This window comes from Tamandua tetradactyla, chromosome 4, assembly GCF_023851605.1.
Source record: "Tamandua tetradactyla isolate mTamTet1 chromosome 4, mTamTet1.pri, whole genome shotgun sequence".
NCBI lineage: Eukaryota > Metazoa > Chordata > Mammalia > Pilosa > Myrmecophagidae > Tamandua > Tamandua tetradactyla.
In genome coordinates, this window is record NC_135330.1 from 128,336,378 (window position 1) to 128,361,634 (window position 25,257).

At 35.2% G+C, this 25,257-nt stretch overlaps 1 long non-coding RNA gene across 1 annotated transcript in view; it reads right to left on the reverse strand.

Moving 5' to 3' along the window:
- Positions 1 to 25,041, reverse strand: part of LOC143679346 (uncharacterized) — a 40,455-nt gene extending 15,414 nt beyond the window's left edge. The window contains exons 1-2 of the long non-coding RNA XR_013173671.1: positions 24,892 to 25,041; positions 22,781 to 22,826 (exon numbers count right to left, since the gene is read on the reverse strand). This is a non-coding gene — a long non-coding RNA (uncharacterized LOC143679346). The remainder of the gene's footprint in view (positions 1 to 22,780; positions 22,827 to 24,891) is intronic.
- Positions 25,042 to 25,257: the final 216 nt, after the last annotated feature.

Sequence of the window (25,257 nt, forward strand, 5' to 3'; positions counted from 1 at the left end):
CTACCATTCACCAATCTGTTTCTCAGTCAGTGCATCCTTCAGTCACCTGCATTCATTGGGTATCATGTATAGTGTTATAGTGTCCAAAGTCCACAGTCTGTCAACATTCTCGATTTTAGATAATTTCATTGTTCCCAAGAGAAAGAAAACCAGTAAACACACCCTCGCCAGACAGAAAATCTACACATCTTAAATCATGTCCCTCCCCCATTATTGACCTCTGCTGTTGCTGTGGTAGTGCTGATACTTTCATTTTGAACATACAGCATATCATGCAATATCAGTTTATCCCAGTACCCTGGACTTAAACACTCTTTGTACAAGGATCATATCTTTGAAGTAATTCTTGCAAGAACTAATTCATATTTCTAGTGTTGATCAGTGGAGCATGTAGGTTTATATAACCCCTTTCAATCTTGTTCATCTTCAATATGGTAATATTACTTATAGACTCACCAGAGGACCACCTTTACTCCTGTCTATTTCCTTACATTGGAGTTCAACCTCATTAGCTAATGGTTCACCCATCTCTAGCTTCTATGTATCTCTAAGTCCCCTAAATTATGTCTCTGATTATATCTTTATGCTTGTCATAAAAGTGGAATCATACAGTATCTATCCTTTTGTGTCTGGCTTATTTCACTCAGCATTATGACCTCAAGGTTTATCCATCTTGTCATGTGCTTAAGGACATCATTTTGTCTTATTGCTGCATAATATTCCATCATATGTATATACCACATTTTGTTGATCCACTCATCTGTTGACAGGCATTTGGTTTGTTGTCATCTTTTGCTGATTGTGAATAATACTGCCATGAACAACGGTGTGCAAATGTCTTCTTGTGTCATTGCTTTCAGCTCTTCTGGGTAGATACCAATTAGTGCTATTGCTGGGTCATATGACAACAGTCTTCCATAGTGGCTGCACCATTATACATTCCCACCAGCTGTGCATAAATGTCCCAGTTTCACTACATCCTCTCTAACATTTATAGTTTCCTGTTTGCTTAATAGCAACCATTCTTATATGTATGAGGTGGTATCTCATTGTGGTCTTGATCTGCATTTCCCTTATAGCTAATGAAAATGAGCATCTCTTCATGTGCTTTTGAGCCATCTGCATTTGCTTTTCAGAAAAATGCCTATTCACATATTTAGCCCATTTTATAATTAGGTTGGTTGTTCCTTTGTTTTTGAGTTGTATGATTTCTTTGAAAATACAGGAAATCAAACCTTTGTCCGATATGTGATTACCAAATATTTTCTTCCATTGAGTTGGCTGCCCCTTCACCTTTTTGAGAAAGTCTTTTGAGGTGCAGAAGCTTTTGATTTTGAGAAGGTCCCTTTTATCTATTTTTTATTTTGTTGCTTGTGCTTTGGGTGCAAAGTTTAGGAAGCTATCTCCTATTCCTAGGTCTTGAAGATGTTTACCTACATTTTCTTCTAGAAGCGTTATAGTGCTAGTTCTTATATTTAGGTGTTTGATCTACTTTGAGTTAATTTTTGTGTAGCATATAAGATAGGGGTCCTTTTTGATTCTTTTGGCTATTGATATCCAGTTCTTCCATGCCCAATTATTGAAAAGACTATTTTGTCTCAGTTCAGAGGATTTAGGGGCCTTGTCAAAAATCAGTTGACCATAGATTTGGTGGTCTATTTGTGCACTCTCAACTCAATTCCATTGGTCAATGCTTCTATCTTTGTGCCAGTATCATGCTGTTTTGACCACTGTGGCTTTATAACAGATTTTAAAGTCGGGGAGTGTTAATCCTCCCACTGCATTCTGCTTTTTTTAGAATACTTTTAGCTATTCAGGGTCCCTTTCACTTCCAAATGAATTTGATAATTAGGTTTTTCAAGAATTCAAAGAAAGTTGTTGGAAGTTTGATTGGTATTGTGTTGAATTTGTAGATCAATTTGGGGAGAATTGACATCTTAACTTTATTTAGCCTTCCTGTCCATGAGCAGGGACTGTCTTTCCATCTATTTCGTTCTCCTTTGATTTCTTTTAGCAAAGTTATGTAGTTTTCTGTATACAAGTCCTTCACATCCATAGTTAAGCTCATTCCTAAGTACTTGACTCTTTTAGTTGTTATTTTGAATGGAATTTTTTCCTTAACTGACTCCTGAGTTAGGTCATTGCTTGTGTATAGAAATGTTACTGATTTTTGCACATTAATTTTATATCCCATCACCTTGCTGAATTTGTTTATTAGCTCCAGTAACTTTGCTGTAGATTTCTCAGGACCTTCCAAGAATAGTGTCATATCATCTTCAAATAATAAGAGTTTTATTTCCTTTCCAATTTGGATGCCTTTTCTTTGTCCTGTCTGATTACTCTAACTTGAACTTCTAGCACATTGTTGAATAATAATGGTGACATTGGGTGGGCCACGATGGCTCAGCAGGTAAGAGTGCTTCCCTGCCATGCCCCAGGACCTGGGTTCAATTCCCGGTGCTTGCCCATGTAAAAAAAATAATAATAATGGTGACATTGGGAATCCTTGTCTCATTCCTGAACTTAGGGGGAATGTTTTCTGTCCATCTCCATTGAGTACGATGCTGGCTATTGGTTTTTCATATATTCCATTTATCATATTGAGGTCGTTACCTTTGATTCCTATATTTTGTAGTGTTTTTATTAGGAAAGGATATTGAACTTTGTCAAATGCTTTTTCAGCTTCAATCAAGGTGATCATGTGATTTTTCCCTTTTGACTTGCTGATGTGCAGTAATACATCAATTGATTTTCTTGTGTTGAACAATCCGTGCATTCCTGGTATAAACCCCACGTGGTTGTGGTGTATAATTCTTTTGTGTTGATCCAATTTGCTAATATTTTCTCGAGAATTTTTAAATCTATTTTTTATTAGAGAGATTGGCCTGTAGTTCTTTTTTCTTATAACATTTTTAGCCAGTTTTGGTATTAAAATGATATTAACTTCATAAAATGAGTTAAGTAGAGTTCTTATTTCCTCAATTTTTTAGAAAAGTTTGAGCGGAATTGGTGTTAATTCTTTTTGAAATATTTGATAAAATTTCCCTGTAAAACCATCTGGCTCTGGACTTTTCTTTGTAGAAAGATTTTTGATGGCTGATTTAATCTCTTTAATTATGATTGGTTTGTTGAGATATTCTATTTCTTCCTGAGTCAGTGTAGCTTGTCTGTGTGTTTCCAGGAATTTGTCCATTTCATCTAAATTGTCCAGTTTGTTGGCATATAGTTGTTCATAATATCCTCTTAGGATTTCTGTCTTCGGGGTCTGTGGTTACACATGCCTTCTCATTTCTAATTTTGTTTATTTGTTTCCCCTCTCTTTTTTTGTCAGTCCTGCTAGTGGCCCATCAATTTTATTGATTTTCTCAAAGAACCAACTTTTGGTTTTACTGATTCTTTCTATTGTTCTTCCATTCATTTATCTGTGTTTTAATCTTTGTTATTTCTCTTCTTTTTTTCTTTGCTTTGGGGTTAGTTTGCTGTTCTTTCTCAAGGTCCACCAGGTGTGCTGTTAAATCCTTGAGTTTTGCTCCTTCTTGTTTTTTTTTTTTAATATAGGCATTTAGGACAATAAAGTTCCCTCTCAGCACAGCCTTTGCTTCATCCCATGAGTTCTGATAAGTTGTATTATCATTTTCATTCATCTCCAGATAACTGCTGATATCTATAGCTATTTTTTCTTTGATCCACTGGTTGTTAAAGAATATGTTATTTAATCTTCATATATTTGTGAATGTTCTCATTCTTTGGTGGTTATCGAGATCCAGCTTCATCCCATTGTGATCAGAGAAAGTGCTTTGAATAATTTCAATTTTTTAACTTTATTAAAAAGCTGTTTTGTGACCCAGTATATGATCTATCCTGGAGAATGTTCCATGAGCACTAGAAAAGAATGTATAACCTTGTGCTTTGGGTTGCAATGACCTATATATGTTAGGTTTAATTCATTTATCAAGTTATTTAACTTCTCTGTTTCCTTGTTGATCTTCTGTCTGGTTGTTCTATCCATAAAGGAGAATGGTGTATTGAAATCTCCTACTATCACTGTTGAAACATCTCACTCATGTACTTTGGAGCTCCTTGATTGGGAGCATAAACATTTATGATCGTTATATCTTCTTGGTGAATTGACCTTTTAATTAACATATAGTGTCCTTTGTCTCTTATGATGTCTTTTTTAAAGTCTATTTTGTCCGATATTAGCATAGCTACTCCTGCTTTCTTTTGGTTACAACTTGCATGGAACATCTTTTTCCATCCTTTCACTTTCAATCTATTTGCATCCTTGTGTTAAGGTGAGTCCCTTATAAACAGCATGTAGCTGGATTATGTTTCTTAATCCACTCTGCCAGTCTGTGTCTTTTAATTGGTAAATTTAATCTGATAACATTGAAAGCTATTACTGAAAAATTGTTTTTTGAATCTACCATCATATCTTTTTTATTTTGTTTGTCAGATCTATATATTTTTTTCTCTCTCTTTCTCTTTTTATCCTTTAAATTACCCTTAATGGTACTCTTCAATTCTGTCCCTTCCTCCAGACCTCCCCCTCCTGTCTTTTTTTTTTTTTTTTTTCAGCTGGCAGTACTCCTTTAAGTATTTCTTGTAGGGCCAGTCTTTTGTTGGCAAATTCATTCTGGACTTTTTCATCCGTGAAAACTTTAATCTCTCCCTCAGTCACGAAGGAAAATTTGGCTGGGTCCAGAATTCTTGGCTGGAAGTCTTTCTCCTTCAGGACCTTAAATACATCATACCACTGCCTTCTCACCTCCAGGGTGCTAGTTGAGTAGTCTGAACTCAATCTTCTGTGGTTTCCTTTGTATGTAGTAGGTTGTTTTTCTCTAGCTGCTTTCATAATTTTCTGCTTCTCTTCAACATTTGACGGACTTGTTAGTATTTGTCTTGAGGAAGGCCTATTTGGATTTATTCTGCTTGGAGCTCGTTGGGCTCCTTTGACTTGTATATTTATGTCTTTTATAAGGGTTGGGAAGTTTTCCCCTGTTATATCCTCAAGTACTTTTCTTAGCCCTTTACTCCTCTCTTCTCCTTCTGGGACACCAATGATTCTTATATTTGTCCACTTTGTTTGTCTATCATTTCCCTGGGCTCCAACTCAAATTTTTCCATCTTTTTTGCCAGTTGCTGTTTTGAGATTTCAAAGTCAGTTATCCTGTCCTCTATGTCTCTTATTCTTTCTTCGGTCTCTTCAAATCTAGTGTTGTGTTCCTCTACTATGTTTTTTTATTTGGTAAATGAGTCTTTAATCTCCATGACATTCATTATTTTTCTGTTTATTCTTTCAAATTCTTCTTTATGCTCTTCCAAGCTTCTTGATCTCCTTTACGTCATTTGCCATTTTATTAAGTACAGTTGTATGAACATCTTTTATTAGTTGTTCCAACGTCTGTGTCTCCTCTGGTGTTTTAATTTTTTTGTTAGGCAAGGCTTTATCTGTTGGCATGTGATATGCTTAGTGATCTGTTGTTTTCATTGCATGTAAATATCTTGATTGATTTACCTTGGAAGTTAATTTATTTTAGTAGTCTAAGGCCTTGTGTTTGCAGGATGAATGTGCAGCAGGGAGCAGGGTATGAGGTGGGGCACAATAGTGCAGTGATTTGTTTCAGGGCAGGTATAGGCACAGGTTGGAGATGTTACTCTAATGCTTGTAAACGTGGGTGCCCAACAGTCAATGAAAAAGTAGCTGTGTGGCTGCGCTGGTCCAAGGGCCATAACCCTGCTGTGCTATGGTCTAGGGTGCAGGGCCTTTTGTGTGCATGTAGAGCTGTGGCAGCAGGTTGGTGTTATGCTTCATGGATTTGAGGCAGATATGATATGATAGTGCAGGTCAGCACTTTCTCAGAGCCGGGAAGCATGACTGAGTACCATGAGCATGTGAAGTTCTAGGACTGCCATAAACTGAAGTTCCCAGAGCTGAATGACATGATTGGGGTCCTGCACACATGCACAGGTCTAGGAGTGTCATAAACTGAAGTTCCCAGACTGAAGGACATGCTTGGGTGCCCGTGTGCATGACTAGGAGTGCAGTAAACTGATGCTCAAAGCCCAGGGTGTGGGATGAGGCCGTAAGTCACTATGGGCAGGGGGCAGGGTAGCCTGGGTAGGAGGTTAGCTCCTGCTGCTTTTATGTGCTGGCAACAGCCTGCAGGGAACACGGAGGGGGAGGTAGTGCTCCAGAGGGTTGTAGGAGAGGTAGGTTGGGCCTCACTTGGGGTGGGGGTATGAGGCAGGTACATGCATTGGGGGCTTGTGGGGGGTGTGCCTGGAGCATGGGGAATGGAAGCAGGTGATGGAGTTCAGGTGTGTGGGGTGTGGGGTGGGTCACAGGCAATGGAGCTGCGCTGGTAAGGGTAGTGTGCCCGAGGAAGGTGGCTTGGCTTACTTCCTAGCGCCCAGCTCCCATCCGTGCACTCCTGCAGGCTCAGAGCCTCCAAGCCATGCTCCAGCTTTCTGCCTCTCAGTTCCTCAGCCTCTGCAACCAGGACTGCCATGTGTGGTGCAGAAGGGTCTCCCAGGTCAGGTGCACCCCCAAATCACTGCCTCAATCACCCTTCTGTCCCTTCTCTAACTTTTCTGTGGACCAGAGTAGAACTTCTAGCTACTCTATTCAGCTCTCTTCCTGGAAGTCCCACATCACTTTTCATATAATCTTTTTTAGTGAAAGTATAAATTTTTCTTAAGACATTATATGGCATTTTGAACAAGTTCACACCATGAAAAATCTAAAGATCTGAAATGAACTGATTTCTAATAGGGAACATTGTCAACTTTTCATTATATAGTAAGGGAGAAAATTAGAGCAATTATAGTATGGTTTTCAGTAATTCAAACTCTATTGAGGAAAGCAGGGGAAATATTTTAAGGACAGCGATGCCATTGTGAATATGCAGAATACTTTGTTAGTAATTGTGAATAAATAAGCACACAAAGTTCATAAGACCTTTGGTGCCACAATTGGAATTAAGATGTCTTACTGACATTAAGGCTGATTATGCTTATTTCAAAGCCAAATTCTAAAGGAGTGGTTATTGCAAGTAGATCTATTCTTAACTAATCTAACTAGTAAACCACACTTGGACACATATAGAGGACTATATTAACAGATACAAAATCCTATTTTGAGAAATTATTGTATAAATTACATACAATCTTCATTCACAGTTTTTTATTAAATATCCATAGATAATTCTAACATAGATCATGGGCTCATAGTCATTGCATTAAAGTGATGAATTCAAATGATATTACAACCAATTATCCAGTTAACCAGATTGGTCTAACCATTTGTTAGCTTTAAGAATAAAAGTCATCTGTAGTCAGATTGCCTAACTCATGTAATGCACGCATGAGATCATCTATATAATTGTTAAATCGCTTACATGTTTTAAATACAGAAATTTGGGATTTGATAAAATATTGATGCAAACTGTTTCTTTGAAATAAATATAAGTTCTACAAAAGGCTACAACTTTACAGCATTTAGATTCAAATAGATTTAAATATTCAACACCCTTATGCCCTAAAGCACTCCAGAATACTCAGTTAGTAAAAGCATTGCCACCAAGCCTATCTATTGTCCATTATAGTATATGCGCAAAAGAGCTCTTGCAATCATTGTCCTTATACAATGCTGTCTGTCATCAAGAAAAATATTGTTGACATGTTTATTATATTTCCTTGATACATTACCAATTGGCTACCAATCACATAAGGCATTGGATGAATATATCTAACTAAGAAAGGAAATGATTTTATCTTTAGAAGCTCAGGGAAAATACTATGTATGACATTGCAATAATTCAAAGGACAGTGAAGCCATTATGGGGGGAAAGATAATTTATTATCTTTACTATGGTATGCAAATAATCTCAATCACTAATTTTCAGTTTTGGAGCAAATTCTATGAGTTAGAGGAATAAGTGAAAGCGATAAAACCTGGGCTTTCCTAAAGGAAGTGGAAAAGGCAATACAGAATGTTGATGTCTGGAAACTTCCCTTCTCAGTCCTCTTTCACTTCTCCAAGACTGGTCATTGACCCATGTATCCAAATTGCACAATCTAACAACCACTGATCAACAGGAGAAAACAACTCGGATGTACCGTAGCAAGCATTATACCTTTAGATTTATTACCTCTCTTAAGCCCAATTGTTGCTTCGAAAATTTTTGTATCTGCTTTATAGATGAAAATCCTGACTGAGAGGATAAACAGCTCCCTCAAGGCCACAGCTAAAACTGAAAATCCAAGGGTAGGATTTAGGATTATCTGGTGTGAAACTTTATTCCATTTTCATTATATCACACTACTTCCTGGACCTGACAGATAGACTTTAATGAAAATAATCACACATAAAAGCCTGAAATGCAATTCTGATTTTTGTTAAGCTAATGGTACATACTGTCATAAAAGAGTAACACAGAATGACTTACCTACTTAGAGAGGTCAACGGGGGGGCTTTCCTTAAAGTTATTTTTGGCTTTAATAAAAAGCTTTTTTACATTAAAAGTTAACTGCAAGAATTATTATTTCGATTTTTCTTTAGAGTAAAGGAATAAACCCTTTACTCTAAAAACACTGAGTAAGTTTTTCTTTCTTATTGTATCATTGTATCTTGTACATACCTCCATTATATCATATTCCAACTTCAATTACTGTTCTATGGCATCTTGCTAGGTCCTAACTCGACAATGAATGCCTAGAAGATATAGACACTGTGTTTTCCTCTATATGTCTGCATCACCCAGTCGAGTATATGGTGCATAGAAGGCATTCACTGCATCTTTCTTAAATTTAACTAACTGAAAGAAGACCTGGATAGCAGATAAAACCATGCACTCTCCAAAACCTACTCCTGGCAATGAGAAATCCTGTTTTCCAAAGTAAAGATCAATTGTAGGAATCACTTTCACCAGTCATGTGCCATGTCTGGAAAAATCACTTCGGTGAGCAATAATATCCCATCTCCAACTTATAAGATGCATGCACTGAAGCTAAACCATGTGTATATTAATTAAAGAAGACAATTCCGAAGAGATACTAAGCAATACTTAAATATCCATCTTGATCTTAGATGCCTTTCCGAATTTGAGGACCATATTTCCAAGTGGTTTGTAGATACTTTTTCCTTGCAAATGCAAGATATATAATAAATTTTAAAAATCAATAGCAGAATACATTATTTTCCTCCTAACCGACCTTCTATTTGCATTCAACATCTCAGTCATGGACACCCCAGTCCCCTCAGCCTTCTAGATTTAGAGACCTTGCCAACAGCTTTATACTTATATCCAAGGTATAACCAAGATTTATCTCTCTCTTTTTAACCAAAAAACAATTTGCCATGGGTTTTATTAATGCTTTTACCAGCCCTCATCTTTGGCTTATTCCTCGTTTACCTCACATAATCCTTATTGATTCTTCTCTACTCCAGATTTTATTACTTCCCAATCCACCAGATTTCTTTATGCAATAAGTAAAGTCAATCACACAATTTGAAATGATTAATACTTCCCTCTTAATGAACATATCACACCCCAGATCTTCGTTATTACATGCCACTTCTTAAAAATGTGTCTCCAGTGCTCCTTTTGAGCTTTCACTCGTCATCATCATCATTTGCTCTAACTACTTTCCAGTCTAACAGAATTGTTTGCCTGTGATTAGATGTCCTATGTGCTCTTCTGTTTCAGCGAACTTGCACATTCTATTTCTATGCTTGGGGGATATTTTCTTTCACATATAAATGCTATGCTCCTACTCGATATTCAAGATCTAATCTAAATACCTTCCCCTCAGTTAAGACTTCCATGAACTTTCTCAGGGAAAATATTCTCATTTCTCCTTTCTTTATCTAGGAAGAATTTTGAGCCCAATGTTGTAATATTTCATATATTGTATTTTATCATTTGTGAGTGTGCACCTATAATTTTGTCCCTGACAAGATTTAGACTTTCTTTGATTATGTTTTTATTATAGTCATACTATCAGCTCCACAAAGTGCTCAGTGCATAACGATTTATCTGTGGCAAATATCTATTAGTCTGGCATGATCTTTCAAAACACAACCTCCATTATCATATGCACATCTTCAATTCTTGCACTTCCCAAGGCTTAAGCAATGCTATATATTTTAGCATTTCCTTTCCTTGATGATTTCATCTTATTCCAACTGATAATCTATACCCCATTTTATTTTTCATTAGAATTCTGAATTCTATGAACAGTTTAATATAGAGGCTATTATGCTTTTATTAATGTTCTTTACTAAAAATAATTTCCATCATTCTCATAACTTTTACCCATAGGTTAATGCATTATTCCATTTTATAAGCATTGGCATGAAAATAGCATATCTTTAAAGCATTGCTTAATGATCAATTATGAACAAATATCTCATATTCCATTATTACATGACCCTTGTCACAGATCACATGTGGAATTGTATAATTCTTAACATGTTTGGCATTCCAAAAACTAATTTCATACAAATCTTTTACACCAAAAAACAAAAAAAATTACACCCGGACCTATACAAGTTATTTTCAATATTACTCACTTGATACATTTTTAAACACTGTTTAAGGGTTAAAAACTTTGTTAGGCACACAGGTACTTTCTCTCAGACCCAAAACAAGACTCAGTATTAACAATAAATAAAAGTGACAATGCTGACTATTTTGTAAGGAAAGCTTATATATATATATATATATATATATATATATATATATACACAATACAGCATTTTACTTAATTCCATTTTTTTTTCACTCTGGATGAATTTGATGGAATGACTTTCACAGAACTTTATATTGCTTAAGAATGACAAGTTACTAACATGCAGGAATGGTGAAATTTCTTTCCATGGTGTATGCTTCTATAAGGAAGTGACTTATGGGGTGGCTCTAAAGGTCTTAGAATTGTTATATATGGGGCAATTTTGCAATAAAACTGTTTATACTATGGGAAAAAATGATGAAAATGCTGCTGATGATGATAAACTTGTATAATGTTTATTGTGTTTTAGACACTATTAGCTAACATACAACAACTTATGAATGATGTGGTTTGAGACAGAGTAGGGACATACTGCTAAAGCAATATACAGTTTGGAAGATACAGTATCATTTCATTGTATTCACAGTATTTAGGTAAAGCTCTTGGCCAATAGATATGACCTCAATGAATATTTTGGAAATTTAAATTTAATTGCACCAAATACATAGTTTACTTTGAGTTTTTGTCTTGGTTACTAAATTATTTGTTTCATATTACCTAATCCTTGATAGAAATTGGTACACTTCACAGATAAAGTAACAAAAATCAGTATATAGGATGTTAACAAACAATTACTTGCATAAAATATTTTACTCAACATCTTTTTGAGCTGGAAAAACTCCTGATACTGTCTCAAATGTTAGAGACTTCCAAGTCAATAGGCCAAGCCTTTGATCTTGAGGCTTCTTTTTGTGAAGCTTATTTATGTAGCAGAGAACCTAAGCCTACCTAAAGCTATGTCTAACAGTTACTTTGAGAAAATTACTTTTGTTGTCAGATGTGACCTCCTTCTCTAAGCCCTACTCTGCAAGTAAAATCATTACCCTCCCCCCTATGTGGGACATGACATCCAGGGGTGAAAGTCTTCCTGGCAAAGTGAGATATAACCTCTACGGCAAGCTGGCACCATGGAATCAACAATGCCTTCCTGATCAAAAAGGGGAAAACAAATGAAAAAAAAAATGGTATCAGTGGCTAAATGAGTTCAAATAGAGTCAAGAGATTCTTCTGGAGGCTACTCTTATGCAAGCTTCAGCTAGATATTGCTAATTACCATGGTTTGCCAAACCCAACCCAAACCATTCCTGTTAACCCTAAAAAACATCTAGGGCTCTATCTAAGATTTTACAAAAGTTTCATGCATTAAGACTACTTTCTAGAAAACTACAATCTCTAGATGGTTTCCTAGGCCAGATAAATCCTGAAACCCAGAATCACCAGCTTCTCCAAGAACATCAGCTAGTTTCATCCCCCTATTCCATACATCAACACTCTTTTCCAACACGAAAAAGTTAGAAAGGTCAGAGCCCAAATGCCTCTAAAGATCAGGGGAAGGATCAAAGGAGAAGGAGGAGCTATAACAGAGAAAATAAGATTTAACAAATGAGTATGAGTGCTGAATCAATATGTTGATATTTCTTTTAGTCTCCAGTGTCTCGGAGCAGCAAAGAAACTGGTTTGGGGAAAAAACTAAAATTGTGGAACGTAACCCATACTAAACTCTGAATCTGTTCTGTAACTACTTGCTACAATGTACTTTGAAATTCTTTGCTGTTTTATATATGTGCCACATTTCATAATAAATGTTTTCAAAAAACCAAATTTTTGAAATGCAAAGACAGATTTGAGAAAAAAAATCCTGTGTTCACTTTATGCACAGAGATTTGTAACTTCATAAATCACTATAAAAAATTAGTTAACTATACCTTTAGCTAACATATAGCTTAAAGATAAATGTAAAGATTTTAATAGTAAATCTTTTTTAAATTACTGCAATTTAGCCTGTATCTGTGAATATACTATGAATGCACAAGAATGAAGGTGTTACCTCCTCTGATTTAAGTTTGATGACTACTTTCTAGATTCAATTATGTGCTTGGATAATTGTGTTTAGGTGCTTTAACACCTAATTGATTATTCTACATTTGTTTGATCATGGTTGAAATATAATTTTACTGCTTAGTTGGTGATTCTTTTTTGGAATGTATTAAATAGATTTGCTTCTTATGAGTGAATTGCTTTCTTACAAAGGTTGTCAGGGATGTTCCAGGCAGGAAAACACATCTTTGGTTATTATTATTATTATTATTTAACAAAACAGGAAGATAGAGAGATAGAAACCAAGGAAGTAATTACAGAACAAAACTTCAGCTGAATTCAGAATATCAACCTCTAATCACAATTGTGACTTTTGCAAAGATGTTTTGGCTGCTGAAATAATAAAGCCGATAATCAAATTTGTTTCATAATATGAATGTTTTCTTTTAAGACACTTTTTTCTAAAACTTTAGTTTATCAAGGTATTACGAAGGCAGGTGTTAATTGTCAATAATTAAGTGGAGAATGGAAGGGAGGGGGTGAGAAAATGTTGGTTGAACAAAATCAAATAGCACTTTCAGTGTTCTTGATACCTATTAATAGTCCAGGTCCCTAAATGTAAATATTGCCCTCAAAGGGGAATTAACAGATGCATGAATTCCCAGACTGTCTTGTAGAGAACCACTGAGAACATGTTTTGAGAAACGCCAAGCTAATTCAGTCTAGCACCATATTTTGGGACAGGAAGTCACACATGCCTATATTTATAGCTTCTTCATTGAGCATTATTTTCAAGGACATATATGGATTTCAATTGAAATGAAAGTCCTGTGCTTTTCATATAAACTCACAGCTTTTTCTCCATTTTATATTGGTCTGTTTCTCCAGCCAAGCCTCTGACTACGGTTAAACAACATATATCTTTCACTTTGCTGATACTTAAGGTGGGTTTTTTTTTTTCTGTAATTTATTTAATTTTTCCTTTTCCTTTCCTTTCCTAAACGCCCACTGTAATACAAAGGAAAGGATTGTTGGTTTGGTCTCTATTTAGTTAAGGTGCAGTTCAGCTGTGATAGAAAGATGCAATAATGATAAGAAAAGCAAGATACTAAATGATATGAAAGATTCTTCCTCATGATGCTCACGGTATCCTTCTTATGCTTCCTTCCTTCTTACACTTCCTCTGGGTTTGACCTTGAAATCATGCTCCATAGGGGCTACTCTGACCAACACATCCACATTTCAGCCAGCAGGAAAGAGATAACTAGTAGAGAAGAATAAAGAGGATAACCATTACACAAAATCCTTCCACTTACATCCCAATGATAAATCCCACTGGCCACAAAGTCCAATTTAGCTGTGAGGATTTTTATTCTTGGAGCCTAGGTGCCTCGTTGAAATGTGATACAGTCTAGAAATTCCAATAAACTGTATCAGATTCTTGCTGTGCAGTGAGAAAGCTATTATTAAATATATAGTTTGCACAAAGAGGGAAAATGAAAGTGATCTCACATGACCGAAATTAATTCTACCTAAAGAGAATCCAATCCATAAATATCACTCTACTGACAAAATTCTTGTGAAGAATATCAAGAAAATCCACATTTCCAGATTAGTTGGTCAATTCACAGTTTTCTTCTCACCTGGCCCTATCAATCAATCTTTTTATTTGGGGGGTGGGGGTGGGGGTGGTAGTCTTTTCTTTCCCAACTAATTTTGGAGTGTTTCAGGGTTCATTTTGCACCTCCTCTCCTCTACATACATTCACTCTCTTTGTGATTTCCTCTGGATGTTTGTCTATCAATATCACTAATATGCTGATGAACGGAAAAGGTATCCCCTGATCTCCAGAGTCACACACTCAACTTCCTCATAATCTGCACTTGACTGTCTCATAGTCCAAACTTAATATGTCTGGAACTGAACTGAGTTTCTCCCCAAAAATGGATCAATTACTCTTTTCCCACCTCATTTGGAGGCCACTCCTTTCTTTTGTCATAAGAAATAAAACTGGAGTAATTTTTAATGCCTCTGTTTATCTCCTACTCCATATCAAATCCATCAAGATCCCTATTGACTCCATCTGAAAATACATACAGAACCTAACCACTGCTCACCCCCTCACTGCCACCTCTCTAGAGCAAGTGTGTATCTCTTCTTGGCATGGTACCGTTGGCCTCCTTAGTAGTCTCCTGCCTCCACGTTTAGCCCCTCACAGCTTATTTTCCCCATTGTAGTCAGATGGACACTGAAGAAATATAAATCAGATCAAGTCATTTATTTGCTCCACATTCTGCAATGGCTCTCCATTTCATTCAGCATGAAAGTCCCAGCCCTTACAATGGCTTACAAGGCCCACCCATTTTTGCTCCTAATTCTTTTCTTCTGTCTCATCCTTTATTCTCTCCACTCTAACCATTTTGGCCACCTGTCTGTTTACTGAATACATTCATCAAGTGTACTCTTGCCACCAAGATTTTTCTCTGCCTATTTGTTCCGCCTGAAATGTTCTTCCCAAATTTCTACATAGCTAAATTTGCCTCTTTCAAATGTTACATACTCTGTCAAGAGAATGTAAATATTTAAACTCCATTTAAAATATCAAAAAAATCACTCAAAGCTCCCAAAATCCTTACCTCTATTCTCTCTGATTAAAAAAAAAATTTAATTCTGTACACTTATCATACTCTAAACAGACTCTATAAATTTGGTTTCCTTTATGCATTGCTAATTAATGCTTGTCTTTCTCCAAAATAATGTAAACTTCACAAGGACAGGAGGTTTCATTTAGTGCATACATATTTATCTAATGAATAAATCACTATGCAAATATGAAATGAAAAATAAATGCATTTGACCTAACCTAAATAATAATCTGGATAGGTGATTGAGGGATTTCAGCAAAAGTTTGATTTGAATCTTGGTAATTTAAGAGCCAGACCAGAGATTCAAGCCCATTAAATTATTGTAAATTATATATAGAGAGAAAAATCAGATGAATTATATTATATATATATAAATTATATATATATATTATAACTCAGATAAGTTATATACATATAACTCAGAAGAATTGTATTCATTTTATCCAAATTTTTACTGCGATAAACTATTTTGATAGCTAGTATGGAGGTTAGAAATAGATGGGAATTTTTCAGAGGGGCCTGAGTGTTTCAGCAAAGAAGATGAGCTGATCTTGTGGCAACTATATGTGTATTCTTCAAACTAATGTTTTCTGTTGATACTTCCCTTCATATCATACATCAAAATCCTCATTCTCTGAATGTATACTTATAAGAGAGTGTTAACATTAGAATTTTTCTTCCCTTATATATTTGACTATTGATAGAAAGTATAGAGATGGGCAAAAGCACTCTGCTTGGCAATTATAATTTTATTTCGAATTATTAAAAGATCTTTCTTGGGCAGTCCATGATGGCTCAGCAGGCAGAGTTCTCACTTGCCATGCCGGAGACCTGGGTTTGATTCCCAGTGCCTGCCCATGCAAAACAAAAAGATCTTTCTTAAATTCCAGGTTGGAGGTGTTTTTTTTTTTTTGTTTTTGTTTTCAAGTGAATTAACATCCCTGATCAGCTCTGGGTATACTAAAAACTTGAGTTACTCAACTTGCAAAACCAGTATAAAGTCCTAAGACTGTGCACTGAACATGTGTAGTCAAATAAAACCTTGCACCTTTATATTAAGACAGGGAGTAATGGGATACCATGAAAGATCTTACTACAGAAGCATAAACATGAGTGTATTTGCCATTTTGAAAAGTATCTGTGGTCGCCATGTGGCAAATGGATGATGGGGCCAGGATAAAGAAGGACAGCAATTGATGAGGCCATTGCATTGATCTAAGAAAGGTTCGCATGTGGGCGTGAATCAACGCTGTGGCAGTGGGCATGGAGACAAGTGGACAGAGTTAATACAACATTTGGTTACAGAATTGACATATCTTGGAAACACTGTGTGATGCAATGAAGTCAGACATCCTGCTTTTTTCTATTTTCCAAGTTATATCTAACTTCTTGGGCAAATTACTCATTCTATAAGCTTTAGTGTTTTCAGGAAAATGGTAATTACTTCCTAGTGTTATTTAGATAATTAAATGAGACTGTCAATATAAAGCTATTAACATCATGCATGACATAGAACTCAGTAAGTAATTAATATCATTGCTACTTATTCTTGGTGTTATCATTTTATTATGGTTATATATGTGGTAAAAAAAAAATTAGGGCGGGTTAAAGATGACTTACATTAAACTGAGTGAGCAGAAAAATTTTCTACAAAGAAGGGAAAACTGAAAGAGAAGCAGGTTTACAAGGCTCAACTGAAATTGAGGATATAAAGTTGAAAACTCCACATTTCCCTAGTACATATATATTAGAGGGTCTTCATTCTGATTTTCCAGAGATGCCTAATGGAGGCATTTCTACACTGGCTAGTAGCCACGGAAGCCAAGTCTCTGGCTCCTCCTTAATCTTTTATTTTATAGGAAGATCCCTCAGTCTCCTAGTGTCTGGATAGCACGAGCACTAGGGGCCCCAGCAGAATTCTGTGACATGCCTCCAAATGGGAGGACAAATTCAAGTCCTTCCAGCCACGGACCATGAAGGCTAGTGCACCCATGCCAAGCTGGCAACTGAATACAGTCTTTCCTTTGGGTTTAAATGGCTCTTAAAAGCCCAGTTTGAAGGTGGGCCATGGTGGCTCAGCAGGCAGAGTTCTCGCCTGCCATACTGAAGGCCCCAGTTTGATTCCTGGTGCCTGCCCCTGCAAAAAAAAAAAAACCTAGTTGAATACACTTTGGAATTTGGTAGAGAAATTTCCTGTTGCATTCTGTTACATTTACATTTTCTGTTACATTTATAAATGTTAAGGATTCTTCAAATTATCCTTACTATTTTAAAAATATGTGAGGAGAAATTTATCATAGGCTTCAAAGTAACCAATTTCCATGCATATTCCATATAAACTGATGTATACTCCATATAAACCATATCCCTGTAGGGAAACTTTATATCTCACATTTGCTTGTTTTTACAGATCTGAAATGTGGTATTTTGTTCATTGAATTCATGCTTTTTTAAAAATGTAAGACAAGGCAACTTGGAGTCATGTTGGAAAGTCATATTCTATTTAGTTAAATTGACCATCTTTACCAAAGCAGAAATTATTTTATGTTTTCAAAAATCTTAAGGTCCCTTAGAGAGACAGAGAGTGTATTCATAAAGCAAGTTGAGGATGACGGAGGGAAGTTTTGCCCAGAAACTAAAAGCACTGACAAGAATTACTGCTCTTTTCCCTTCCCCAAACATTGCATGTAGTAGGTTACTTTCTTTATTTCAAGTGCCTTCCAGTTCCAAGCAAAGTACTTTTGGTGTTACCCTGGACTCCTTATTTTCCCTCTCACTGTGCATCCACCCTGTGAGCATGTATTTGGCTTTACCTTCAATTATACTCCTTTTCTCACCTTCGCTGCTACAACCCTGACCCTGTCCACCCTTCATTAGTGCACTAGCTTTCCCTCTGTGCTCCCTAATGTGTACACTCCACCTAACTGCCAGCATGAGCATTTTAAAGCATAAATCTTATCACATTACATCTCTGCTCAAAATCCTTCAGTGGCTTCCCACTTACCTCAGATTAGAGGCATGGTCTTAAACTGATGGACAACTGCTCCATGACATACCACCTTTCCCCTGCCACGTGTTTACTTTCCTGATTTTATCTTCTACTATGATCATCCCCATTTCAGCCACACTGGCCTCCACTGTTCCCTTCTGTAAACTTCACAGAAGCCCCTGCCTCAAGACATTTGCATTCTCTCTCTCTCTTCTCTTCTTGGAAAACTCTCTCACCATATATCTGCTTGCTCACTCTCCCCAGTATTTGCACAAGTGTCACCTTCTAAGTGAGGCCTCCCCTGACTATTCAAAGTGAGGTGGTATTCCCTTACACAACCAGCACATCCTTACCCTGATGAAACTTCTTATCCCTAAAGCACAGCACATCTTAAAATTTACTACATCATAAAATTTACTTTTATGGTTATTGTTATTTTTAGGTATCTGTCTCCCCCTCTTTGAGCACATTGTAAAAGAGCATTGAACTTTTAGCATTGTTGATCAATAACCCAAAATACCTACTAACGTATCTAGCACACACCTGGTAGCCAAACCTGAATGAATAAATATATAAGGAACAGCTACTTGAAAATCCTGCATCCACTGGTGTGATACCGCCTTCCCACTATTCTACAATTCACTCAAAGGCAACTTGTTAAAAGTGCTATATTGGTCAGAGCGCCCATTTAAATTTCTGAGTTTAAAATCCAGGTAAAATTGTAGGACAACCTGGGTGATTGATTAGTATAAAATGTCTTAATATATTAGGTAAGTCCCGTCATTCTTTGATTCAATTAGTTGTATACTAATTGAATCAATTAGTTGTCATGTGTTCCTGAAGAAGCAAATGGGTTTAAAATTACCAAAATATCCATATATCAAAATGCTTTCTAGCAAAAAGTTCAAGACTTAGGCTGCCATTGCATAATGCACAATGAAGCCACATTTTAAAAATCTTTTCTTGTACAAAGCTTGATGATAGCACAGATGAAAGCACATTATTGAACACATACAAGTTAATTTACACTATCCTCACAATAACTGTTTTCTACTTTTCTGCTCTCTGTGCTATTGATGAGCATTGAGGTTTAGAAGCTTTAGGACTTGCATTTAGTCATATAGTTAAAAAGTGGCATGAATGGGATTAAAATCTAAACTTCTTTAAGGAATTTTAAGTTTATTTATGTTTAAACTGAACTATCATATACCGTCTGTAGCAAAAGGATACTAGCACATATTTTAAAGTTGGCATGAGACTTTTCAACAAATATTTAATAAAGAATGTGGTAGGCAATGGTCCTAGTGTGGTCTGTCACCTTTCCATGGGACCCACAAAACCTCCTGTGCACAGGACCAGGTGTGTCAGCCTAGTGGGATAAAATACAAACCCCTATTGACAAGGGGGCCTGCTGGTACAGTCCTTCCCCTATTATCCTGAGCATAAGATAACATTCACCTAGGACAGCCTGACATAAAACAGTGCACGTTCTATGACATCCAACTCACAGCCTTTTTCTATCTGTCTCTGGAAGAGAGGGAGCAAGTTCACACCACTACGGCACATACACACAAGAGAGGCATGCTGTGCATAGGACATCTCGCATGGGCCATGGATGGAGATTGCTGGTTGTGGGGAATCCAGGCTCACTAGTGAAGCTGACTTGCTGTTTTCTCTATATGAATAAATGTCTTTCATTCAGAAACTTTGAATTGTGCTTTTGCTGGTGACCCTGACACCTGTACTTGAGTGGGTTGACATCTCTTAGGTGTCTCTCCTTCTGAGTGATACAGGAAAGTACTGTGGAGCTGGGAGACACAAAATAAAGAACTGAGAATCATTAATTAAGAAAAAAAAACTAAAATGACAGGTATTTAAACAGCAAAGGCATATATATGTGTGGATATATGTATAGATATAGAGAGACAGAAAAATGCCAGTTTATATGTGTATGTACAAAGGAAGTGATCTTAATTAACCTAAAGAAGTGAGGCAATCATTATAGTCTTTCAATGATATTTTAAATAAATAAAATTCCTGCTTGTCATATTCCAAAAGAATATAAGAAGTTTTGATCTTCTGTGCATTATCTTCATTCTCTTCTACATAGTATTTTGAAATAAAATCTTTCTACAAAGGCTATATATCCCAATTACACTGTGGCAAATATTAATAATAACCACATTTCACTGACTGGTTTCAAGCAAACAAATCTTATTTAACTTACAGCAAATCCATTTTCATACCGGAATTTTATACCCACAAGATCAAACATTTCAACAACTACATAGGCCAGAAACCAACCAAACTGGGCCATATAATATTCATGGAAGTATTATTTGTATTAGTGAATTGTTTATATGAGTTCAGTCTAAATCCTGAGTAAGCCACTGAATTCATTTTATTTGTGTTTTTTTTTTCCATGGAATTAATCTCCTTTATTTAAAATGGAGAAGTTTTTGGTAAATTGAAGGGCAGGTATATTTAATTAAACTGCTCAATAATCTTAATATTACATAAAAAGTTTGGTTTTAAAATTTAAATCTGTAAAGAGCATTAGGAAATCTAATATAATCCTCAGAATTACAGATGAGGAAACTGAGATGAACGTAAGTGATAAACTCCAGTAAACACATATTTAGAGAAAGAACAAAGTTAGGTCACCAATCTCTTAACTGGAAATTCAGTTATTTTGGCTTTGTTATCACACTGTCTTTACCCTACTATAAATGCTTCTGTCTTTTGTCCAGATCATATTTATAGATTCCAATATAATTTTAAGAGGCATTGTCCATTGAAGCATAGAATATGATTTACTCATGGCCATCACAGGGCAATTCCCCATAATACTTTATATTCAATGACCCTGGAAATTAATAAAGTCTATGCTATTTGTAGACAATCTAGTATGGAAACCTATGTGAATTATATTAATGCCTTTATTATGACTATAAAGTGTTTTATGTGTTTCAATAATTAGCATTTGGGAGTTGCCAAACACTGCTCACATCCAGATGGGGAGAATCAAAATTAGTTTAAATACACTTATTGTATTTATAAATACTGTTACAAATGCCAAAGCATCAAGAAATCCAGAAAAGGAATACCTTATTCAAACACTTTAAAATCCAAGTCTAGTACTACTTATCCTAGCACATTAACATTTTCATATATTTTTGGATCATTTTGTAATATTTAGAGATAAAATTACATGCAATTGGACCAAAGGAAAACTGACTGATGAAAACTCTGCCCAAATGTTTTATTTTCTGCTTGTATTTTTATTAAATATAATTGAATCTGCTAGGATAAATTATGAATCAGTTATCTATCACATGAATAAGTAGCTTCTGTTTCTTATATCCTGTATTTTAATGATAAAATGTATATTTATATCCTTTACATTTTGAATGCTGTCTATAATATAAACTTTGAGTGTGCCAGTAAGTATATGTGGGACTAATTTCCTTATAAATCATTTTGAAATATTATGAGACATTGATCTTATGAACATTTAAAAGCATTCCTTAATGAAAAGTACTATACTAGAAATATTTTAAAATGAAACTGTTTCAGAAGTCTTTATATTAAGGAATATTAATAATCATAAAAGTGAGAAAAGCCATTTTAAGATTTAAATTGTATATTTTATTCACATATTATTAATACACTTTATATGTAATAACTTCAGTTTAACAATGTAAAAGGACATTATATGTATTATTTAAAAATTAAATGTACACTCATGAAATTCTTTAGTCAAAGGTATATTTTGATATATTTCTCTAATTTAATATTTAGAATTGTTTAAACAGGAATATACCTAAGAAGAACAATTTTCTTCTTTTATAATACAAACTACCCAAATAAATTTAAATTATGATCATTCAGACAACTACTTGACCCCAAAATAAAAAACATACACTGTGGAACAAGGCTGTAGAATCACATGTGAAGAATTCAGCTTTACTTAAATTCCATAAGATAAACCAGCTCAAAATAACACTTACTTACCCTTATAAAAACTGAAGCTATTCACCAGCTAGAGATGCCACAATCTTATTTGACCACTTACATTTAAATATTGTAAATCTTTCTACTTTGTCATGCAAAAAGATCAAACACTAATGTAAGACATGTATTTTTCAGTAACATGCCTATTTATTTTATCTTCATGATCTTCTTGCTAATTTCAAAAACTGAAAATAATTTTCCTAATATTATTTCACTTCTGTCTTCAAGGTGTTTACATACCTTGAATATGCTCCACATATATTTATTTCAATTTAACTTTCATAGACACAAACTTCTACTCTATTAACTGCCTCCCCAAATTAGATGATAGTATTTCACAGAATGAGTCATACAATAAAATCTATTCATACCCTTTTTGTCAATCCATTTTGACAGAATTATTCCATCTACTTGCCTAGCTTAATGTATCTTCCTAGTATATCTTTCTTCACCATATGTTTTAGGTACTATTACTAAATAATAGGTAATAGGGTAAATAGTTCCTTTACCCTAAACTTACAATGCATGGTCTGATTAGTCCCTTGGTTTTTATCCTCTTAGGAAAACTGAGGAAAAAAATAAAATGCATTTGTTTTTGGTCTTTAATTATAGCTACTCTACAATTAAATTATAAGCCCCTTAGAATGAGTAATTGAGTTATTTCCTTCCCTTATCTCTGTACATAATAATTTGCTGTTTTTCAAAAATTTGAACAATCTAAGTCATTAACCAATTCATCTAAATTAATTGGTAAGTGTCAATGGTTTTATTTCTATTTTCATTCTTTTAGTTTTTAGGTGACCTACTCTCCAGAGTGTGGAATTTGAAAAGTGTACTTGCCTGTGTACATTTATATATTGCCATATGGTATGCAGTAAACCAAAGTTGTGAATAAATGTGGCATTTTATTATGATTTTAGCGATAAAGTGGGACTCTATTAGCAGAGTAGATGGCTCTCCAAAGTATTAATAAGTAACAATAGTGAAGGTAATATGTAGGAAAAGTAGGAATGAAAAGAAAGGAAGCACTAAAAATAAGTAAATAATAAATAAAAAGGAAATGGATCACCATAATTCCCGTCACGTCTGGCAGTGAATACTGGCTAGGTGGGTGGATGAAAAAAGGGGAAAAGGGTACTTTTTTCACTTCTAATCAATAATCAAATTAACCTGGTCAAATACAGAGACAATTTAGAAATTATTTCTTTTGCCCAAAATGTTATCCTGGTTCAAGCCACATATTACTAAACCTCCCACATTCTATGTGTTAGATTTCCCCATGTTTTATTTTTTAATTAACATATATCACTCTAAATGAGGGACCTATGAGGAAATGAGATTATAATGCTTTAAATGGTGAGCCATAGAGGAATAATTATCTTGCATTTCCTAAATATATTACTGCAAAGACATTAAGAGCCAACAACTTGTGATCACCAGTTACCTACTTCAAGTCACTCAGTAAGGCAGTACAATTACCGTGTATTTGAGGAAATGACCTTTCAAAGTTATTAACTTTAGTTCGTCTCTTGGCACTTGAAGCTCACCTTCATAAACGGTATTATTTTTCCAGCCTTGCCTTCTGTTCGAGGTTCATTTTACCATCTTCCAGACTCTTCATAGAGATGCTAAATTGTTTAAAAACCTCAATTTCTAACTTATAGGTTGCCTTATCATGCTTTCAATGCCTGCTCATAAGTGAAAACAACCTCATTTCTAGGTCTTTATCACACTCGTAGAGCTGAATAAATGAGTCACACAAAATTGGAAGGACCAAAACTCTTAGATAAAACTGATTGATTGATCTTTTTATAATGCAAGCTTTAAGAAACTTGGGAAACTGATCATTTAAGTAAAGCCATTGTTGACCATAAATGACAAGTCTGAAAAAAATCTCATCTACTCATGAGTTATTTTACCCAGCATCATGCCACATTGTTTAGAAACTGGTGTTAAACTAGACGATCTGAGCTAAAGGAAAAAAGTAGCAGTTTTAGTGTTGGAAGAATAAAATTATCATCCTGGTGTGCTACTTAATCATCTAATTTTGAGCACGCATTAGTCTCCCTAAACCTCAATTTTCTTACTTGTTAAAAATTTGAATGACATGATCTGTCCTTCCCTTTCTTCATAAGTATCACTGAGACCCAGTGGAATAATGTAAATGAAAGTGTTTTCAAAACTGTCAGTACTATTCCCCTCTCTTCCTTTCTTTTCACTATTATAATATTATAATAGTTGTTAGCACCTGCAACTGTTTGTGCCTCAATGCATAACAACACATATGTTCCTAATTTGTCTTTTTCTGTATTTCTGTATTTTATTCACAGTTTTTTTCTCTCAAATTTCTGATTGTATCAATCTTTTGCTAAAGCAGTTGAAGTATATCCCCATTTGCCTGTAATTATATTTCACAGACTATGTCCATTTCCAACTTTATAAAATAAAACATTTCTCCAGGCAAATTCTTTATACATTTATACAATTATTCATATATATTGCTTCTTCCAACTCATCCATTACACACACAAAACATATTGGGAAGCTTTTTACTCCCAACTCTTCACCTGCTAAAACCCCACCATCCTCCAGCAGCATAACCCAAATCCTACCTCTTCAATGAAACTTTACCTTAATTAATATCAGAAATGATCTCGAAGACATCTCAGTTCCCATAGTATCCTTGCTTGAACTGCTCATTTTGCATTTTTCTTACTTTTACCTATATTGCTTCGTTCATGAATTCTTTCCTTCATTCATGAATTCTTTCAATAAATGTTTCCTGGGCTACCCATTGTGTGCCAGGCAATATGCTAGATGTTGCATGTACATTGGTAATAATGACATACACAACAATAACAACAACAATAGATGTGTTAGTTAGGGTTCTCTAGAGAAACAGAACACACAGGGAACACTCACAAATATAAAATTTATAAAAGTGTCTCACGTGACTGCCGGAACACAGAGTACCAAATTCGCAGGGCAGGCTGTGAA